Raw genomic sequence first — 19,442 nt, 5'->3', positions numbered from 1 at the left:
ATAGCAACAGCTCATTCAAAGGGGCTCCTGTAAAGGACAAAAAAACTTTAGAGAAAAAAAAAAGCGGTCACATTAGCATGCAGACGTCGATATTTGGTCTGGAGATTTTATTTGCTTTTTTTTTTTTAACATTTACTGAAGGAGTCTCCAGTGTCAGAGCTTCGCAACAGCTATGTCACACTCTCACATAAAGCCCTGATCTCGTCTGACATCTTCAGGACAGACGAGTTTATTGCTTCGTATTTTCGGGGGGGTGGGGGGTGAAGGAAGGATGGTTTATAGCTGTTATAATGTAAATGAGAACAGGGCGTTCTCGCTCATGATAGTTAAACACAACTATAAACTGATCATATAACAGCTTACTGATCGTAAAGTCTAAAACGTGGCATCAATAAATATCTCGTTAGCAATAGCAAAATCTGTAAAAATCCTTCTTCTGGGATACAGTGATTTCTCACATCACTACTTCCTGTCTAGCAGGTCGCCTCAGAGCTTTCAGACGTCCATCTCTGCTCTCGGAAGCAGCGGTGATGAAGTCGGCTCTAAGGAGCCCTAGAACTTTACAAAGTGAAAAGAATAAAAGAAGCGCTCGTCTCCTTCTCTCTCTGTCGCAGCTCGCTCTCCCTTTCCACTCCTCTTCATCCTTTCTGACTCCCTTTCATTCACTTTGTCCCCCTTTCTATCTCCCCTCTCTTACCTCACTTTGTCTCTCCCTCTGTCTGAAATGTACTGACATCTCTCTCTCTCTCTCTCTCTCTCTCTGTCTCTCTCACACACACACACACACACACACACACACACACACACACACACACACACACACACACAAGGTTCCAGGTTTTGAATGGATTTCCCACAATCCTTTGGTTCTGAGGTGAAATTAAAAGGCACACAGAGTCAAGAAACTATCCTTCTATTCTACCTTTACATCTTTGTCCTTATCAGTGGTTTCTTTCTCTCTGTCTTCATGAACACTTTTAAACTATTACTTATTAAACATTAGCTGTGTTTTCTCAAAGCAAACCTCACATTTTGATCGGTTTTTGTGTGTAAACCTTATCAATTCGATCCTCTTTCTAGCCTTTAGACATTTATATATTTATATATTTGAGCTCTATGCTAAAATTTCCAGATATCGTCTGGAATGTTTTTATCACACATTTATTCTACACTTTACGTTTTTTAGATTGCTGCTCTGTGCTACTTAAACTTCAACCCTATTGTTTTATATTCTATACCATGCTAGACTGTGGATATCTGGGATTTTGTATTTATCATAAAAAAAAAAAAATAGAAGAAATACCTCTTCCAGAATGCAATGATCAAGAAAAGACAGATGGAAAAAAAAAAAGAATTTGCTCTTATGGACTGAACGTTCTGTATAATTACTGCGGCATTAGCGATTTAATTTCTCTTCCAGTCTATTACAGACGGTAATAACAGCACAAGTAGTCCTGCCTTTTCTTGGAGACGGGGAAATATTTTGCTTGTACATTAAAGACTGAAGTATTATCCAATGCTGAAGCAAGTGGTCATGACCAGAGTCTCTTCAGACTGAAATAAGGAGAAGACGAGAGTGTACTGTACATTAAAAACATCTGAGTCAAACGCTGAAAAAAAAATCTTATCCCAATTTCAACTACTGGAACTATGAAGGCCGTCGGGTTCAATGAGGTCGGAGCTCAGCTTTGATCTCTTCATCCAATCGCACACTTTATAGAGCATTATGCATGGCATTAATGTTACTGTCCAGCAACAGCAATCTTCCCTACGTCATGTTTGCTAGCAGGCCTGCTAGCGTGAGACAAACTGTTGTCACATGACCAAAAAAATTGACGCTTGAAATATTGATGGCTAGAAGCTCGCGAGTAAACACGCAGGGATTTTTCACGACGTTTTTTTTCCCCCACCGATTGTTGCCTAGCAACACTTTAACCGCTCGAACGGTGTACAATCTGCCATGATGTAAGCACAAAGCTCCATCAGCCCACTAGCTACTTAAGTACTTTACTTCGCTTGGCAAGCTCCATTATACAAGTAATGGAGTAATTGAGGCAGAATCCAATCTAACCGCAGAGCTGTTTAAAAAAAAAGATGAAAGAAATAAAGAAATCTAAATAACACAAAAGATATATAAAATATATTTATTTATAATAAAAAGATACTCAGGGAGACACGATAAGACCCAAGTCCACTAAGCAATTAGACAAACTGCAGATGCTTTAAAGTGCTATAATCAAAAATGAATGGTAAGTCATATCTGGCGCTGGGCGTTGAGACGCCGTCAGCATCACGTTAAATATTAAAGTTTAGTTTGTCACGATATCAAAATTATATTGTCACGTGTACAAACACACACTCGCGCACAAACGCGCACACACACACGCACGCACAAACACACACTCGCGCACGCACAAACACACGCGCGCACAAACACACACTCGCGCGCACAAACACACACACAAACACACACTCGCACGCACAAACACACACACAAACACACACTCCCGCACAAACACACACGCACGCACGCACAAACACACGCGCGCACAAACACACACTCGCGCGCACAAACACACACAAACACACACTCGCGCGCACAAACACACACACAAACACACACTCGCACGCACAAACACACACACACACACGCACAAACACACACTCCCGCACAAACACACACTCCCGCACACACACACACCCGTGCACACACACACACTGGCGCACAAACACACACTGGCGCACAAACACACACTCGCGCACAAACACACACTCGCGCACAAACACACACTCCCGCACAAACACACACTCCCGCACACACACACACCCGTGCACAAACACACACTGGCGCACAAACACACACTGGCGCACAAACACACACTGGCGCACAAACACACACTCGCGCACAAACACACACTCACGCACAAACACACACACACACTCACGCACAAACACACACACACTCACGCACAAACACACACACACACTCACACACAAACACACACACACTCACGCACAAACACACACACACTCACGCACAAACACACACACACTCACGCACAAACACACACACATTCATGCACAAACACACTCGCGCACAAACACACGTAGGAGCTGATCAGAGAGAGATTAACGCTTAGAGAGTTACCTTGCAGCGTGAGGTTCATTTTGAAGAATGGCACTGATGGCATCACTGAGCTCAGAGTCGCTGCCATCGCTCTCCATCATCCAGCTGTAAAGACAGAAAGATGTGGTGACGGGGGAACAAAACAAAACAGCTGCAGGAAAGCAGAGCACAGGTTATGAGACAAGCTGCCTGAGGTTTAAGACCTTGTGCTCTACTTTAAGCTGCTAAACATAAATCATAACCATTTCATTCCAACTGAAATATTATGTATGGCTTTTCAGAAAAAAGTACACTCATTCGTCCTCATTTTAAGATCATTCCTGTTTAATACTATACCTAATAAATAAAAACAACTAACAAATAAACAAAGGAGTAAATGATCAAATAAAAGGCCACATGTATGTGTGCATTCCCTTAACATTCGTCTGCATCAAAAAAAAGGATGAGAATGATTTTATTGCTTTCTAAAAGAGCCCAGAAATACCTGAGCGAAAGCTACGAGAACAAGCTTTCACAGCGGTCTTATGAAGTATGACGCAGTCCAGGCCTGCAGTCTGAACAACACAGGACGGATAGACGGATTCTAGCAGAAATGTAGCGGCGGTAGCCAATCTCGGCTCCTCAGAAGCGGACGGTTGCCATGGCGAGGAGCGGTTATCTAAACCTGTTTTCCGGAGCAGATGCCCAACTTGTAAATGTGAGGAAGGTCATCAACAATGCACATGCAGAACAAGACCCTTTTGGGATGATGAGAGAAGGAAAAATTCCACGTAAACAAACGACTAAAAGCAGCCAAAAAAGGGCTTAAGTATTGCAGACAGACACCAGATAAATGGGGATTACAATTAGAGGCTGATTACATGTTGTAGGGCTGGGATTATTTTCATCCGAAGGACAACCAAAGGACCATTAAGGGTCCAACAAGACACATTCATTGCATTAAATATAGTCATCTGGAACCATTCGCTTGCATCCGGGTCGAGCCGGACACGTACCGATGCGTCCATCAAGAGTTCGTATACGTATCAGAAACATGTTCACATCCTACTTCTACATTCTTATCCTACTCCTGAATGTGTAAATTCATATATACAGTAAGAAGACTCACTGATTTAAACCGGATCACAGAAATCATTACGAGAAAGTTTTATCTGTGTGATGTACAGTACCAGCTCTATAATCCAACTCCACAGTCTGACCTTTCAGCTGTTACGTAATATTATTTAGCGGTATATACGCAAGTCTAAATAACTTTCACTTCTACCTCTAAACCGCATCTGGTTGTGAGCTTCGCCTTTTATGGAGTTTTGTGGGTGTCAGCAAACGCAAAACAGCTGTGCGGCACACACGATTTCGGTTTGGTCCTTTCTTTTTATGTTAAATTTCGGTTTGGTTCGAACAAACATTTTCACACTTTATACTTTATAAGATTGTTAAAGTGGCCCATGATTTATATTATTAAGGAAAAAGAAGGAGGAAAAAAGAACATGAATGATTGATTAGTTTCAGATGCTCTCAAACACCACACACACACACACACAGACAACCAAACACACACAGACAGACACACACAGACACACTCACACATACACACAGACACACTCACACACAGACACACACGCACACACACACAGACACACACACAGATACACACACAGACAGACAGACAGACACACATGCACACAGACACAGAGACAGACACACACACACATGCACACTCACACAGACAGACACACACAGACACACACAGACACACGGGGAAAAACGGTGTCTCATGAGTTGAGTCTTGAACCAGAATATATGTCTTATAGAGAATATTCTGGTAGTTATTTTTTGTCAGATAACTGAATGATTTTCTGGAAAGTTCTCTCTCTCTCTCTCTCTCTGTAAACACTTTCAATCCGTTAGCAAGAAATTGACGTTATTTACAGCTGTGCCCGAGAGACTCAAGCGTTCGCTCACTTTGGTGTATTTTGTGTTAAATCAATGAAAAAAAAGCGTAAGAAAAAAAACCAGATTCACTCAGTGTGAGAGAGAGAGAGAGAGAGAGAGAGAGAGAGAGAGAGAGAGAGAGAGAGAGAGAGAGAGAAATTCCAAACGTATTAGCAAATGAAAAAGCTGAAACAATGTCGTTCGTGATTTTTCACCCAGGATGTCATGCATTTTATTTTTCCTAGTTTTATATTCAGTTATAAATAAATTGAGGTCTTAATGTTCTCAGTATGAGGATTTTCCTGCATTATCTGTCATGCTGAGAATCTCTCACGCCACTCCAGTGGAACATTCCTGAGTTAATGGAAAAAAGACTTCTTTTTTTTTTTGTTAAAAAATATGTTGTGTTGTTTTTTTGGCAAGCTGTTTTTAATTTCCATTTTCCTTTAATAAATCCTTTAATTATTTTGTCTCCTGACTGTCGTTTTTAACACAATTTCACGTTCGCTCGCTCTTTGCAGAGACTTTTCCCTCCACACACACACTATGTGCCACTAGATACAAGGACCTCTCTCTTTTGGCACTTGTTTACCAGGAAAAAAGGACCATGCTACCATGGCAACATACATGTTTACCTGGACTGTGGAGGTCACATGACCAAAAGTGATCCAGTCTTAAAACTCAGACAGAAAGAGAGTGAATGGAGTGTGTACAGAGTGTTTGTGGTGTATGTATGGAGTGTCAACGGAGTGTTTATGGTGTGTGTAGAGAGTGTGAACGGAGTGTTTATGGTGTGTGTGTGTATGAATGATGTGTGTTTTATTTGAGGCTTTGATGAGATGCAGTGATGTCAGAGAGTGACAGAGCGAGCGAGAAGGTGAGAGTGGTTTCCTCATCAGCTTCAATTATAATGTTTATTGCTCAGAGAACACTGTGTAACAGGGAGTAAAGTGTGTGTGTGTGTGTGTGTGTGCGTGAGAGAGAGAGAGAGAGAGAGAGAGAGAGAGAGAGAGAGAGAGAGAGAGAAAGAGAGAGAAAAGGAATATTATTTAAAGAGGGAGGATATTATGTACATGTCTCTCTGAGCACTTCTGCTCTCTTTTTTAACGCTCGTGACATGATTCACACCGAAAACTGAGGAAATGATCACTTCTCTCTGTCTGATCATCTGAGGATTGGAATGAATAAATGAATGAATAAATGAATGAATAAATAAGTAAGTAAGTAAGTAAGTAAGTAAGTAAGTAAGTAAGTAAGTGAATAAATAAATAAATAAATAAATAAATAAATAAATAAATAAATAAATAAATAAATAAATAAAGGCAGACTTTCAGAAGGAAGCCCTGAGTGCAGGGAGTAAGCGCTTTTACATTCTACCGGCTGATTTCTTCATGTAGCGAGTCCACATTTACACAGAGAGACGGACGGAGACGGCGCATTCAGACCCTCAGCTCTGACAATGAGAGTAAAGAACAGACAGACCGAGAGAGAGAGAAAGAGACAGAGAGCGAGAGAGAGAGAGAGAATAAGAGAGTGAGAGATTCGGCTTGACACCCTAATGGGTTTCTTCTCCCGTCTCTTTTCGTCTCTCCATCATGGCGACAATAGACGATGTGGAAAAAAGGTTAATACAAGCCAGTGAAATGCTCCAGACTCTCCAGCTCTCGTGTTGTTCTCTCTTTCTAAATCTTCGTCTTCTTTTTCCTTTCATCCTGCACGAGCTTTACGAAGGCCAGATGTTGTAATCGTAAATCACACAAAAAACACACGAGCCTGGGAAAGGCAACCGACCTCGACATCGTCCGTTTTGCGATTTTTTACATAACTCTTAATTAAATAAATAAAATTTGTGCACCTGATGTTGTCTAAATACACACCTCAGTTTCCTGTTCACATGGACAAGGGGACACGAAGCCTTAACCTGACCTCAAACTCCTCAAGAAAAAAACGTTTTATCTATAAATTGTTAGCTTATATATAAAATTCGGGCTGCAGCTATCGAATGTTTTAGTAATCCGAGTATTCTGTCGATTTTTCCATCGATTAATCTGATAAGAAGTATTTGTCTTTAGGTTTGATACTAATTATGAGTGAGAGAAATATGACAGCTAACAATAACAACTAATTTGTTTACTTTTAAAAACAATGGACATTTTTATTGCTGAAATTATTAATATAACCTATTAATAACCCTGAAAACTAAAAACTAAACCCATTTAATGCATTTAAATGCCATGTTACATTCTCTGGTGGAACCTAGAATTCCTCAATAAAGTCTTCAAAAATCCGGCAGTCGTTTCCGTTTGCCGTGTGCAGTGTTGAAGGCGGCTTAACGGTACGCAGGGAAAAGCAGTGCTCCGTGTGTAGTTACAGTAAACGGACTAAACAAAGCTTCTGAATTACTCGACGAATTGTTTCAACTCTCTCACTCATCCAAACTACTCGGGTCACGGGGAGCCTGTGCCTATCCCAGGCGTCATCGGGCATCAAGGCAGGATACACCCTGGACGGAGTGCCAACCCATCGCAGGGCACACACATTGTTTCAACTCTATATAAGATATTTTACACAAGTGTATTTGGCGAATTCTTTCATCCGACGTGATTTGCATGAGTTAGCACGTCGCACACACGACCGTCCCCGACCTCGTCAGTCGCAGCGGCACCAACCAAAGGTTCGACATCGTTACCCTGCGCTCGGTCTCCAGAGTTTGAACAGATGCAGGTTTCGTGTGTCACTCGTATCTCAGAGCAATCACGTTAGCTGCTGGTGTACGTTCGGGTTCATCCAGGAGATCCTCAAGTCTAATTAAACAAGTATCTCTAAGAAAAAAGGGAAATGGATAAACGAACAATCTTGGAACCCGTCCTGGTTCTATACCGAGCCGTACGACGTTTTCCTGTCAGGAAAAGTTCTCTGTAAATCCGCTTGTACTCTTTCCCCGTTTCCCACTCACAGCCAGAGAAATCGAGAGCGAACTACAACAACTCTGAATAATTTACAAATTACGTATATTTTAATAGAATCAAACCGCAGCTTCGCAGACAATACAAAATCTTATCATGGATTACAAATGATCTCTCTGAATTAGGATTTCTGGATTTTTTTAAAAACTCTCATTCAAATGAGATGCGAATTTCAAGATAGAAGATCTTTTTGTCTTGAGATTCTTATTAGAATCTTATCTGAATGAGCGCTTCTTATACAATCACCCGACATATACTGTAAAACTGGCACATATCTGTGGGTGCCGAGGAAAGTAAGGCAGTAAAAACCAGACGCAGGTCTTTGCCGTGCTACACACTGTGTTTCGGTGTCGAACGCGATACTGAATCCTGATCTCAAAGCATCAACTCCACCTTCTGGTAATTTAAAACGTCGCGTTTACGGCTTTTAATTCATCGTATACATACAAATACAATAAAACTATTGTGTCTAAAATAATAAACTCAAACGTCACTCAGAAGTCAGGAAAAGTTTCAACGATGAACTTTTAGGTTTGATCTTTTCTCATCACACTGAGACTAAAATCTTTATTAAATAAAATCGTTTCGCTCTCGTTACAGTAATTCGTGACCTTGTTATTTTCCCCTCTCAGAGTTAATAACTTAGAAGCAAACACGATTCAAGCCCTCAAGACGTCTGAGAAAGAGAAACTCATTATTATAAAGCGTCTCGTGCTTATAAAACAAAGAGAGAATTATTAGAAACGAGTGTATTCGGCTTTTCTTTTATTTATTCCAATTTTTTAAATTTAAAGCACAGAAATAATCACCTGAACACATCAACAGTACAAAACTTCCTCATTCAACTTTGTAAAACAACATAAAAAAAATTTAAGGGAAATTATAGAGAAAAAAAACAACCTGCAGACAGAAATCGGGCTCATGCAAAAACAGTTGGAACTTTAGAGACCATTACAGAGTGTCCTTCATTATTAAATAAATTCACAGCAGTGTAAAAGTGGAATAACGCAGAAGTAGAGAGAAATGAGATGGCAATTAATGCTGAAAATAAACACCACACACAATCTAGAAATACTAACTACAGATTATTCAATTGATATTGATATTTAAAGGTGGGGTCTCCGTCGTTTGAGAAATGCTTCGGAAATCTGAGTTGGGCCGACAAACATAACTGACGTGTTGCCAATGAGCAGAAAGGGGCGGGGCTTGTCGATACGGGCGGAGAGAGTGTTCAGTGTGCGTGTGTGACATTAGCAGAAAGCTGTTTTAATATTGACATGGAGGATAAAAACAAAGAAAGAAAGAGAAGAAAGGCTTACGATAAGGCAAGAAGTAGGACGTGTTAATATAGGATCAGCTTTCCAGCGCTGGAGAGAACTGAAGGAGCAGGAAGTTGGCCACATATTCACAGGTTGGAGTTTCCCGAGTCAATAACTCCTGAGCTAAACGCTGTTACTACACAAATAACACCTCTTTACTATCGTAGTAATGTAGAGAGGCAGCTACAACCGCGTTTTGTGTAGTAACAGCGTTTAGCTCAGGAGTTATCGACTCGGGAAACTCCGACCTGTGAATATGTGGCCGACTTTACTTAAGACGCCGAGGCGCTTTTTTCCTTCTCGATAGGTGAGTAACGTTGGTTTTGCTTTGTTACACAGAACTAATATATGCCTTTGTCCTTTACATGATTATGCTTGTGTGGCATTTTTGCTTGTTTGTTTATCTGCAATCGTATTGTTCTTCCCTTCAGCTATGATAAAGACACGTTTCTTTCTGTTAGTCGCCCGGGTTACGTATGTATGTGTGGGCGGAGCTATCGATACAGGGGTGGGACCCATTTGAGTTAGGGGCCAAATTTGGTGTTTTGGTGATTTCAAATTGGCTTTCAAATAACGGAGACCCCACCTTTAAATGCTTGGATTAATGTTTGCTGTAACTAAATTAAATAAAAGTTCATTTCATTGAAATAGACAGACAGAACCCGTTGTTACACCAAGAGGAACGTGTGTGTAGGTGTGTGTTCTGTGCTTTGTGCATGAGAGAGATTTCAGTGTGTGTGTTCGGTAGGGTGGGAATAGTGTGTTCGTTATGTGGTGTGTGTGTGTGTGTTCTTTGAGACAGCACGTGCCAAAGCTCCAGTAAAGTCTGTTATGGTTACAGAGCAAAGCAAACGATGCAGTTAATGATTAGGACGAAAAAAAAAATAATCACACCTGAGTTCATTAATAAATCTCTGATGACACCACTGAGTCTCTCACTTTCTCTCTTTCTAGCCCAGACTTCTGTAAACAGACAAGGTTCTCCACCCTGCTCATAAATCAGCGTCACATGCCTGTGGTTTAATTATAAAAGGAAAACACTTTACGACACTACGGCTTTGACCCTGAACGCAGCCGATCAGCACAGACATGTTTCGCTGTCAAGCGTTCGCTTCCTCGGTTTTGCCCTAAAGCATAATGTAAAGCTGTAAGGATCATCAAATCTGAACCTGATGCACTTAATTAGCGGGCAGAACATCTCCGTGCTGACCTCTGAGCGGATTTATAGGGTCACGTCGAGAATATGTCCTCTAGTCTGCTCCACACGCTTCAGTGTTAGAAATCAGCACGAAGGGAACCAGATTGTACAATCGTCTACGGTTGACTTTAGACAGAGTTTTCCGAACAAGTTGAACTTATAAGAGCTAGCTGCTAGAAAGCTGATCTGTGATCAGATATTTACCCATCGACGCACAGGAACGACTGTTTATAGCCGCTATAATGTGAGTCAGAACAATGCGTCTCTGTCGTTCTTTAATAAATTTGACAAACAGTGCTGAGGTTCGAGAGAAATTAATCTCTTAAGGATGTGCTGTCAAAGGAAAACAATCAACTCTGGCACACAGTGTAACAGTAACATCGCCTAAGGGTTTAATTTACTAAAATGGCACGGTGTCGTAGGTTCCTTATTTAAATTTAATCTGTATTTTGGTTGCAGGAGCTTTTCTGACTGGTGTTTTATATACGGTAGGTTTGGCTTCACTATATCCGTCTTTCTTTAAACGTGCAAACCTAATTCTTCTATCTGTTCATTATTTACGAAGTACATTCTATATAGACACTACAAATACACAACTGTAATGTATGATGTCATAAAACTCAGTTTTAAGTATAGCAACCTTTTTATAGATGATAGCCAGCTTACAGTCAGTGTATCTACAGAAACCTGTTTTCTGTATTGATCACTAGAGGGAGCCACAATCACTGATAATCATGGTTGTGTAACGTGGGAGAGAAGAAACTCGGCTGTCCTTGCTCATCAGTACAGGAGAAACCAGCCCAAGGGCCTCTCTAAAGTTTTTTATTGGGTGGAGAACAAACACACACACACACACACACACACACACACACACACACACACACACACACACACACACGCACACACGCACACACACAACTGGACCTTGTGAAAGTACAGTCTTCAACCGAATAATTCTTGTTTAGGACCGTCTGTCTGAGACATTGATTAATGATTAAGGTTTTCTTTACTTCCTACCTCCCTCCCTCTCACTCACACACACACACACACACACACACACACACACACACACACACGTGTATTAATGAGTCGGTTCACAAGTCCAGGCATGACCTCTCCGAGTCTCGGGAGGTGGGGGTGTGTGGTGTAATCCGTGCGAATTATGCGGGCGCAAATTCAAGGTGTGCGATCTGGCAGAAGAAACGAAACCCGAGGCAGAACGGGGCGATATGGAAAAAAGACAACAGAAGAGCGTGCACAAGAACAAGCCATCACACCTACTGAAAATCTTCAAGGATAAGGTAATTCAGTGAAAGTGGAAATGCTTCTAAAGGTGTAGGAGGTTAAACCAGGTAATATACATATGACATAAGAAGCTGTTTATAGAACAGTACTTTAGTACAAACCAACACTCAGTCAACACTCGAAAGCCAAAGACCATAAACATCCACGGCAGGTGGAAGTCAGTCTGACAATGTGCAGGTGGAGGTTTCTAAACAAAAAGCACAGAGAAGCGCAGAGATTTTAAAGCATTTAAACGAATCCTAACTCGTCTGGAACACAAGACTGAGCTATTGCAGTGAAGCACGATGGTGGAAGCATCGGTAGAAGCATCAGAGGAGAAAGTTGCCAACGATCCCAAACATATAACCAAAACAACTTTTTTTTTCCCCTGATCATTTTTAGTTACTTACTTCCTACTTCTTATTGTCCCTATTTAAAAAGCACACAGTTTACAAACATCGTTCTTGTATTTTTTAAAGTGTTAATACGCTGGAGAGAACAGCCTCGTTAAGTCTGAGGCTTCTGCAGTATTCTACAGACCAAGTCTACAGCTACAGGGTTCTGTGTCACCGAACATGTTCACAGAAACACAGGAATGCAAATGCAAGGATTCCTGTACCGTACTGTTCCTCTCACACACAGTTTGGTATTTGTCTCTGGAGGCCGAGAGACGGCTGTGTCCATGACCGTGGTTAGTCACCGAGGCGCTGAAAGCGTGAGCCGGGAGAAAACAAAACACCGCAAGCAACTGTATGCGACAGCTGTAGAAACACTTTGAGACACGACGGGGGGAGCGCTTAGCTGTTCCATCAGAGAGAAAGCAACAGCGAGAAGAGAACCACAGCCAGGCCACAGAGAACACGTACATTAAAACTGCTTAAAAAAAATTTGTCAGTTAATTTAATTAGCGAGTAATTAATTATAGCTACCAACAAGATGAGGTCTCGCATTTTTAATACTATTCTATTTAGAGCTAAACAGATCAAACTCGACGCAACCGAACGACAGTTACAAGAGATTTATTTGTTTAAGACGTGTTTGCTTATTTTCTAGAAAGCCGATCCCCGAATCTCAGCAACAGCTGCGCTGGAAAATTCCCATAAGGCGACGTCTCCGGTGCGTCTCACCTTCATCAGGGAAACGCTGCGGGACTTAAACGTGTGTTTAACTATAAATACACAACAATCGAAATGAGTTTTACATGTATGTGCAAAGCACAGAAGGTCCTAACACTCACACACACGTGTTAGAGATCAACAGGGACGACAGGCTCCAGCTGTAGGAGGAACACTGATTTCCCGACACAATTTATCCGGTGATAACGACTGAGCCGTGCGCATGGAGAAAAACTAACTTAATTAATACAGAATTCAATCTTGTAAAAGTAAAACCCTTAAGGAATCCCTTCACAGACCACGGATTAAGCGTGCATTTCCATATATCAAGTTTGTGCGTGCTTTTAATGTGATGACGTGATGAACCTACAAACAGGGAGCACTAAGTGCACAAAGGCTCGATCGTGATATATATAAAGAGATTACATCACACGTCTGATACGCACATTAAGTACAGGAACAGAGTGTGCGTGCATCAGGATATCGCTAATTAACAGGGAACGAGTAAACGTCACGTCTGCTTCAGATCAAACCCCAAACACTACTCATACGTGAGCACACACACGGTCACTGGTCGTTTAATGAAAGCGTCTCCGAGCGAGGCTCAGACCTGATGTGAATATTACGGTGTCAGGATGATGAGGTTTAAAGAAAACCTAATAAAACAATTGTCCTCGAGTGGCCTTGGTCCCGACACCCCGAAGCATCAATTATGTTTCAAAGCATAATCCTCCTTTAAGCACTCGAGGCAGTGATTTGACAACAAAAGCCATAAGCTAAGAGTCAGACAGCTGTCTGAGAAATGACAACTGGTCTGGCATGTAGCTCTGACCTGGACACACACACACGGGTTTCGGTGCCTTTATCACAACAGATCTGCTTTAGAAAAAGGAGGAGGTACGTTAATTCAGGCCATGAGATTTTAATTTCATTACAACACATTATCAATGAACCCTTACAGTGTGTGTGTGTGTGTGTAAATGTTAGCGTGTAGATGTGTGTGTGTGTGTGTGTGTGTGTGTGTGTGTGTGTGTGTGTGTGTGTGTGTGTGTGTGTGTGTGAGAGAGAGAGTTAAAAACCCAGGCCTTTTCATGTTCCAGACATGAAAATCTCAAGTGAGGCCTGAATAGTTCTCTCTTGTAGCATAAAGTGTTAATATTGTGTGTAAACACATGGAAATCATGTGACACATTGAGACTCGTCTTACACTCACACACACACACATCACTCAGATCAACACAAAGTCCTTAATGTCCAAAAAGACCAAGCGATTTAACAGACTCGTGTTTCTTTGCCATGATTGTGTCCTGTTTGTGGAGTAAAAAAAAAAAAAAAAAAAAAACGGACAGTGCTGTTACACGGTTACACAACTCTTCACCCGTATCAGGACACACAACGTCAAACACAGTTTTCCTTTTTACTAAGCAGCTGCTCGCCATTTACACACACAGCCGACATTTATTCGGTACATGAGCAAATGTCAACACAAGCAGGGTTCCTTAATCCTACAGATGCTACGTTCAGCAGCTGTTTCCTTCCACGATTAACATACATAGAGGCTTCTCATTATGATTCTCAGTTCTAAGAATCTTTCCTTCACAGAGAAAGATTCCTGCACACACTGACACACACACACACACACTCTCTCCACAAATCTGGGCTCAGATGTGATAATCTGTACTGGCAGACGGTACTGGCTCATTGTTTTGTTTTGTTTTGTTTTGTGCTGAAAGTAAAAAACCAGACCATGTAAATTCTTTAGTCTCTTGCATGTCCAAACTCAATTTTAACTCTACCACTGGAAGCCTCGTATGAACAGGAACAGGTTGTGTGATAGTCGTGCTTCGCGTGTCACCAATATCTGACCGTGCACCGACACGTGTCCCTGATGAAGAGCCTTTAATAAAAGCCCTGTGATTAATGAAAGGTTCCACGTTCTGCGCTCCGACACCATCATTCAGTGCAAGTCGTGCATTTGCTTGTGCATAAACTCCCACAGTGAGCCATACTGATATGCAAATGATTACCACGTGGCCATGACTATGTAAATATACAAGCATGACAACACACTTCTTGTGACTCTTTACATTCCCCTGAATATTTTATATACAGCGCTGTGCTTTTAATTAACCAAAGAACAAAATTAGCAGCAATTCATACAAACTGCGTTATTTACATATTTACAATAGTACTGACTTATACACGTTTACAATGAGACTGACTCATGCGCGTTTACAATGATACTGACATATACATGTTTACAATAGTACTGACTTATACACGTTTACAATGAGACTGACTCATACGCGTTTACAATGATACTGACATATACATGTTTACAATAGTACTGACTTATACACGTTTACAATGAGACTGACTCATATGCGTTTACAATGGTACTGACTCATACGCGTTTACAATGGTACTGACATATACATGTTTACAATGGTACTGACTCATACATGTTTACAATGGTACTGACTCATACACGTTTACAATGGTACTGACTCATACACGTTTACAATGGTACCGACTTTTATACGTGTTTACAATGGGACTGACTCAACGCATTTACAATGGGACTGACTCATTCACTCATACACGTTTACAATGGTACTGACTCATACACGTTTACAATGGGACTGACTCATTGACTCATACACGTTTACAATGGGACTGACTCATACACATTTACAATGGGACTGACTCATACACATTTACAATGGGACTGACTCATACACATTTACAATGGGACTGACTCATACACGTTTACAATGGGACTGACTCATACACGTTTACAATGGGACTGACTCATTGACTCATACATGTTTACAATGGTACTGACTCATACACGTTTACAAGGGCACTGACTCATACACGTTTACAATGGGACTGACTCATTGACTCATACACGTTTACAATGGTACTGACTCATACACGTTTACAATGGGACTGACTCATTGACTCATACACGTTTACAATGGGACTGACTCATTGACTCATACACGTTTACAATGGTACTGACTTATACACATTTACAATGGTACTGACTTATACACATTTATAATGGTACTGACTTATACACATTTATAATGGTACTGACTTATACACATTTATAATGGTACTGACTTATACACATTTATAATGGTACTGACTTATACACGTTTACAATGGTATAAACACCACTCTGACTATAATGTTTCAATCATATTTACATAATAAACACTGCTCTGACTTCAGTGTTGAGTGTTTCAGTCATATTTACATTATAAACACTGCTCTGACTTCAGTGTTTAAGTCATATTTACATTATAAACACTGCTTAGACTTCAGTGTTTAGTGTTTCAGTCATATTTACATTATAAACACTGCTTAGAGTTCATTGTTTAGTGTTTAAGTCATATTTACATTATAAACACTGCTTAGACTTCAGTGTTTAGTGTTTAAGTCATATTTACATTATAAACACTGCTTAGACTTCAGTGTTTAGTGTTTAAGTCATATTTACAATATAAACACTGCTTAGACTTCAGTGTTTAGTGTTTAAGTCATATTTACATTATAAACACTGCTTAGACTTCAGTGTTTAGTGTTTAAGTCATATTTACATTATAAACACTGCTTAGACTTCAGTGTTTCGTGTTTCAGTCATATTTACATTATAAACACTGCTCTGACTTCAGTGTTTAGTGTTTCGGTCATATTTACATTATAAACACTGCTCTGACTTCAGTGTTTAAGTCATATTTACATTATAAACACTGCTTAGACTTCAGTGTTTAGTGTTTCAGTCATATTTACATTATAAACACTGCTTAGAGTTCATTGTTTAGTGTTTAAGTCATATTTACATTATAAACACTGCTTAGACTTCAGTGTTTAGTGTTTAAGTCATATTTACATTATAAACACTGCTTAGACTTCAGTGTTTCGTGTTTAAGTCATATTTACATTATAAACACTGCTCTGACTTCAGTGTTTAGTGTTTAAGTCATATTTACATTATAAACACTGCTTAGACTTCAGTGTTTCGTGTTTCAGTCATATTTACATTATAAACACTGCTCTGACTTCAGTGTTTAGTGTTTAAGTCATATTTACATTATGAACACCACTCCGACTTCAGTGTTTAGTGTTTCAGTCATATTTACATAATAAACACTGCTCTGACTTTAGTGTTAATAATAAACACTGCTCTGACTTTAGTGTTAATAATAAACACCGCTCTGACTTCAGTCATATTTGCAGTATAAACACCGCTCTGTGACGTTAGCATCGTTAGCACAGTTAGCACAGCTAAACTGTGTCGTTACAGCTGATTAACGCCTGTACAATTAGACCGTGTTATGACGTTAAAACCTAGTTAATGGAGTCAGGACAAAAAGTAAGAGTTTTAAAGCTATATAATATATATAATGATTATAAGACACATTTCTGACCTGTGAAGGAGAAGCTGCAGGTTTCAGGACCATAAACTAGCAGCTGAGGGAAAGGAAAATGGCGGGAATCTGAAGTACATAAAGACTGTAATGTCGGGGCAATAATAACGTCCCGGACTTTTTTTCGATGGCTTTATAAAAACGGTCTAATTATTTTTCACTGCAACATAAGATTTATTCTATTTATTTTCCGACATTCATTTCATACACAGTTAGTCTGTTTGTCAGCGAAGCTCGCGCACAAGCTAACGCTAATCACGCACGAGACTCCGCCCACGTCAATCACGCACGACACTCCGCCCACGTCAATCACGCACGACACTCCGCCCACCTCTGTACTTTAGCTGCCTGATTTTTGCCTGATAACTTTTTAATTCAATTAAAGGTTGGAGGATTGTGTTATATTGTATATATTACTATTAATATATTACACAATCCTTTCAATATATATTCTTATTATATATTATTATATATATTATTATTATATATTATTATCACAATATATATATTTACAATGTATTATTAATCACAATATATATATATATATTTACAATATGTATATTATTATTATATACATTCTTATCACAATATATATTCTTACAATATATATTATTATATTATTGACACAAAATATCTATAAATATATATATATAAACTTTCCTGTGTCAGATCTTGCAGCTTTACCTGAGATTGGGATGGGGTGCTGACTCCTGAGACCCCTTCCATTAGCTGTGTTTAAACGAACATGTCCTTAAAAAAAATCGATCCCCTGTCAGGAACCATAAAAGTTACAGCTTTGTCTCTGACTAACAGCACTGACACTGGAGACTCCTTCCGTAAGTGATAATGAAACTCCTATTCGCAGAAAACTCTGAACATTCTATTGAAACCTGTTTATTTTTAATCTCGCATTATAGCACATAAATCTTTGTGAATGGATCATTTTCATAAAATGTAAATTTTAAAGAAGATCCCGGCCGTGAACCCGTAACCCATTCGGCCAGGTCAGATTATGTGGCATGTCCATAGCTAAATGATTCAATGTGAACGTAACGGCAGCTCTCTGTAAAAAGGTGGCACTTTATAAAATGCTAACGTCGACCTTTGTGTTCTGTCGTTTAATCTGTCGAAGCAGTGGTTAAGTCATGAATCACACCGCAAGGCCAGACTCAGGACTGGAGTGGAAAAGCTTTCTGAAGAATCCCAGACACCGGTGGGAAATAACTCCAGGGGAAAGCAGATTATGCTTTTAAACATCCCACATGCACTTAAGGTGAATAAAACATTCAGTCATAAAAATACACGTAGAGAGAATTTCTCGAGAAAAAGCCAAACCATAAACCCTTGCTTTCTCCTTTTACATTATTAGCATAAATAAAGAGAATACAGCCCTCACATCTACTGTATTACATTTACATACATAAGTTTAAAAGTTTTCCCAAATCAGGATATGCTTGTTCTTGTATTGCCTGAGTCTGGTGATTTCTTTTAGGGGCCCAAGCACCAAATTAATTTTGGACCGAAAATGGTCTATTGGTGGAAAGTTTAGTAAGAAATAAGATTGATGGCTTTACGGAATATTTATAAAATAAATCTACACTGAGTTTGCCTGTGGAATTTATTTTACAGGTAAAGGGATCTCCGGCTGCAGAAGGCTTCAGACACACTTACTAAACCTGCTCATGTACCGATGACGTTACTTATCTGTCTAATAAATTACAGCAAATGGTTGTGTGTTTTAAGCTTTAAAAGATCACTGATCCACTTAAATATGCGCAAACACACAATGTAAGAAAGAAATCTGCTCCACGGGCCGGTCCTGTAATAATAATGATAATAATAATGATAATAATAATAATAATAATAAATTTAATCCTACCACTCATATTATAATTTTTACACAACTTTTACACAAGATTTTTACACCTCCGACTTGTGTATGTGTGTGGAGTTTGCATGTTCTCCCCGTGCCTCGGGGGGTTTCCTCCGGGTACTCCGGTTTCCTCCCCCGGTCCAAAGACATGCATGGTAGGTTGATTGGCATCTCTGGAAAATTGTCCGT

At 39.9% G+C, this 19,442-nt stretch overlaps 1 protein-coding gene and 1 long non-coding RNA gene across 3 annotated transcripts in view; one reads left to right on the top strand and one right to left on the bottom strand.

Annotated features, from left to right (window-relative positions):
• The window catches only part of esr2b (estrogen receptor 2b), a 41,023-nt gene extending 23,400 nt beyond the window's left edge, over window positions 1-17,623 (bottom strand). The window contains exons 1-2 of one of the 2 annotated variants that reach the window (XM_027167790.2): window positions 17,381-17,623; window positions 3,149-3,232 (exon numbers count right to left, since the gene is read on the bottom strand). The gene's annotated coding sequence lies outside the window, so the exon portion shown is untranslated. The remainder of the gene's footprint in view (window positions 1-3,148; window positions 3,233-17,380) is intronic. The other variant, XM_027167769.2, reaches the window with a different exon arrangement.
• Window positions 11,602-19,242, top strand: LOC125141068. Its single transcript, XR_007140421.1, has 3 exons — window positions 11,602-11,843; window positions 18,516-18,653; window positions 19,010-19,242. It is a non-coding gene; the product is annotated as an uncharacterized LOC125141068 (long non-coding RNA).
• The last annotated feature ends 200 nt before the right edge of the window (window positions 19,243-19,442 follow it).

Source organism: Tachysurus fulvidraco, chromosome 4, assembly GCF_022655615.1.
Source record: "Tachysurus fulvidraco isolate hzauxx_2018 chromosome 4, HZAU_PFXX_2.0, whole genome shotgun sequence".
Classification (NCBI taxonomy): domain Eukaryota; kingdom Metazoa; phylum Chordata; class Actinopteri; order Siluriformes; family Bagridae; genus Tachysurus; species Tachysurus fulvidraco.
The sequence above is the reverse complement of the archived record's forward strand: the minus strand, read 5'-3'. Positions and strand labels throughout refer to the sequence as shown.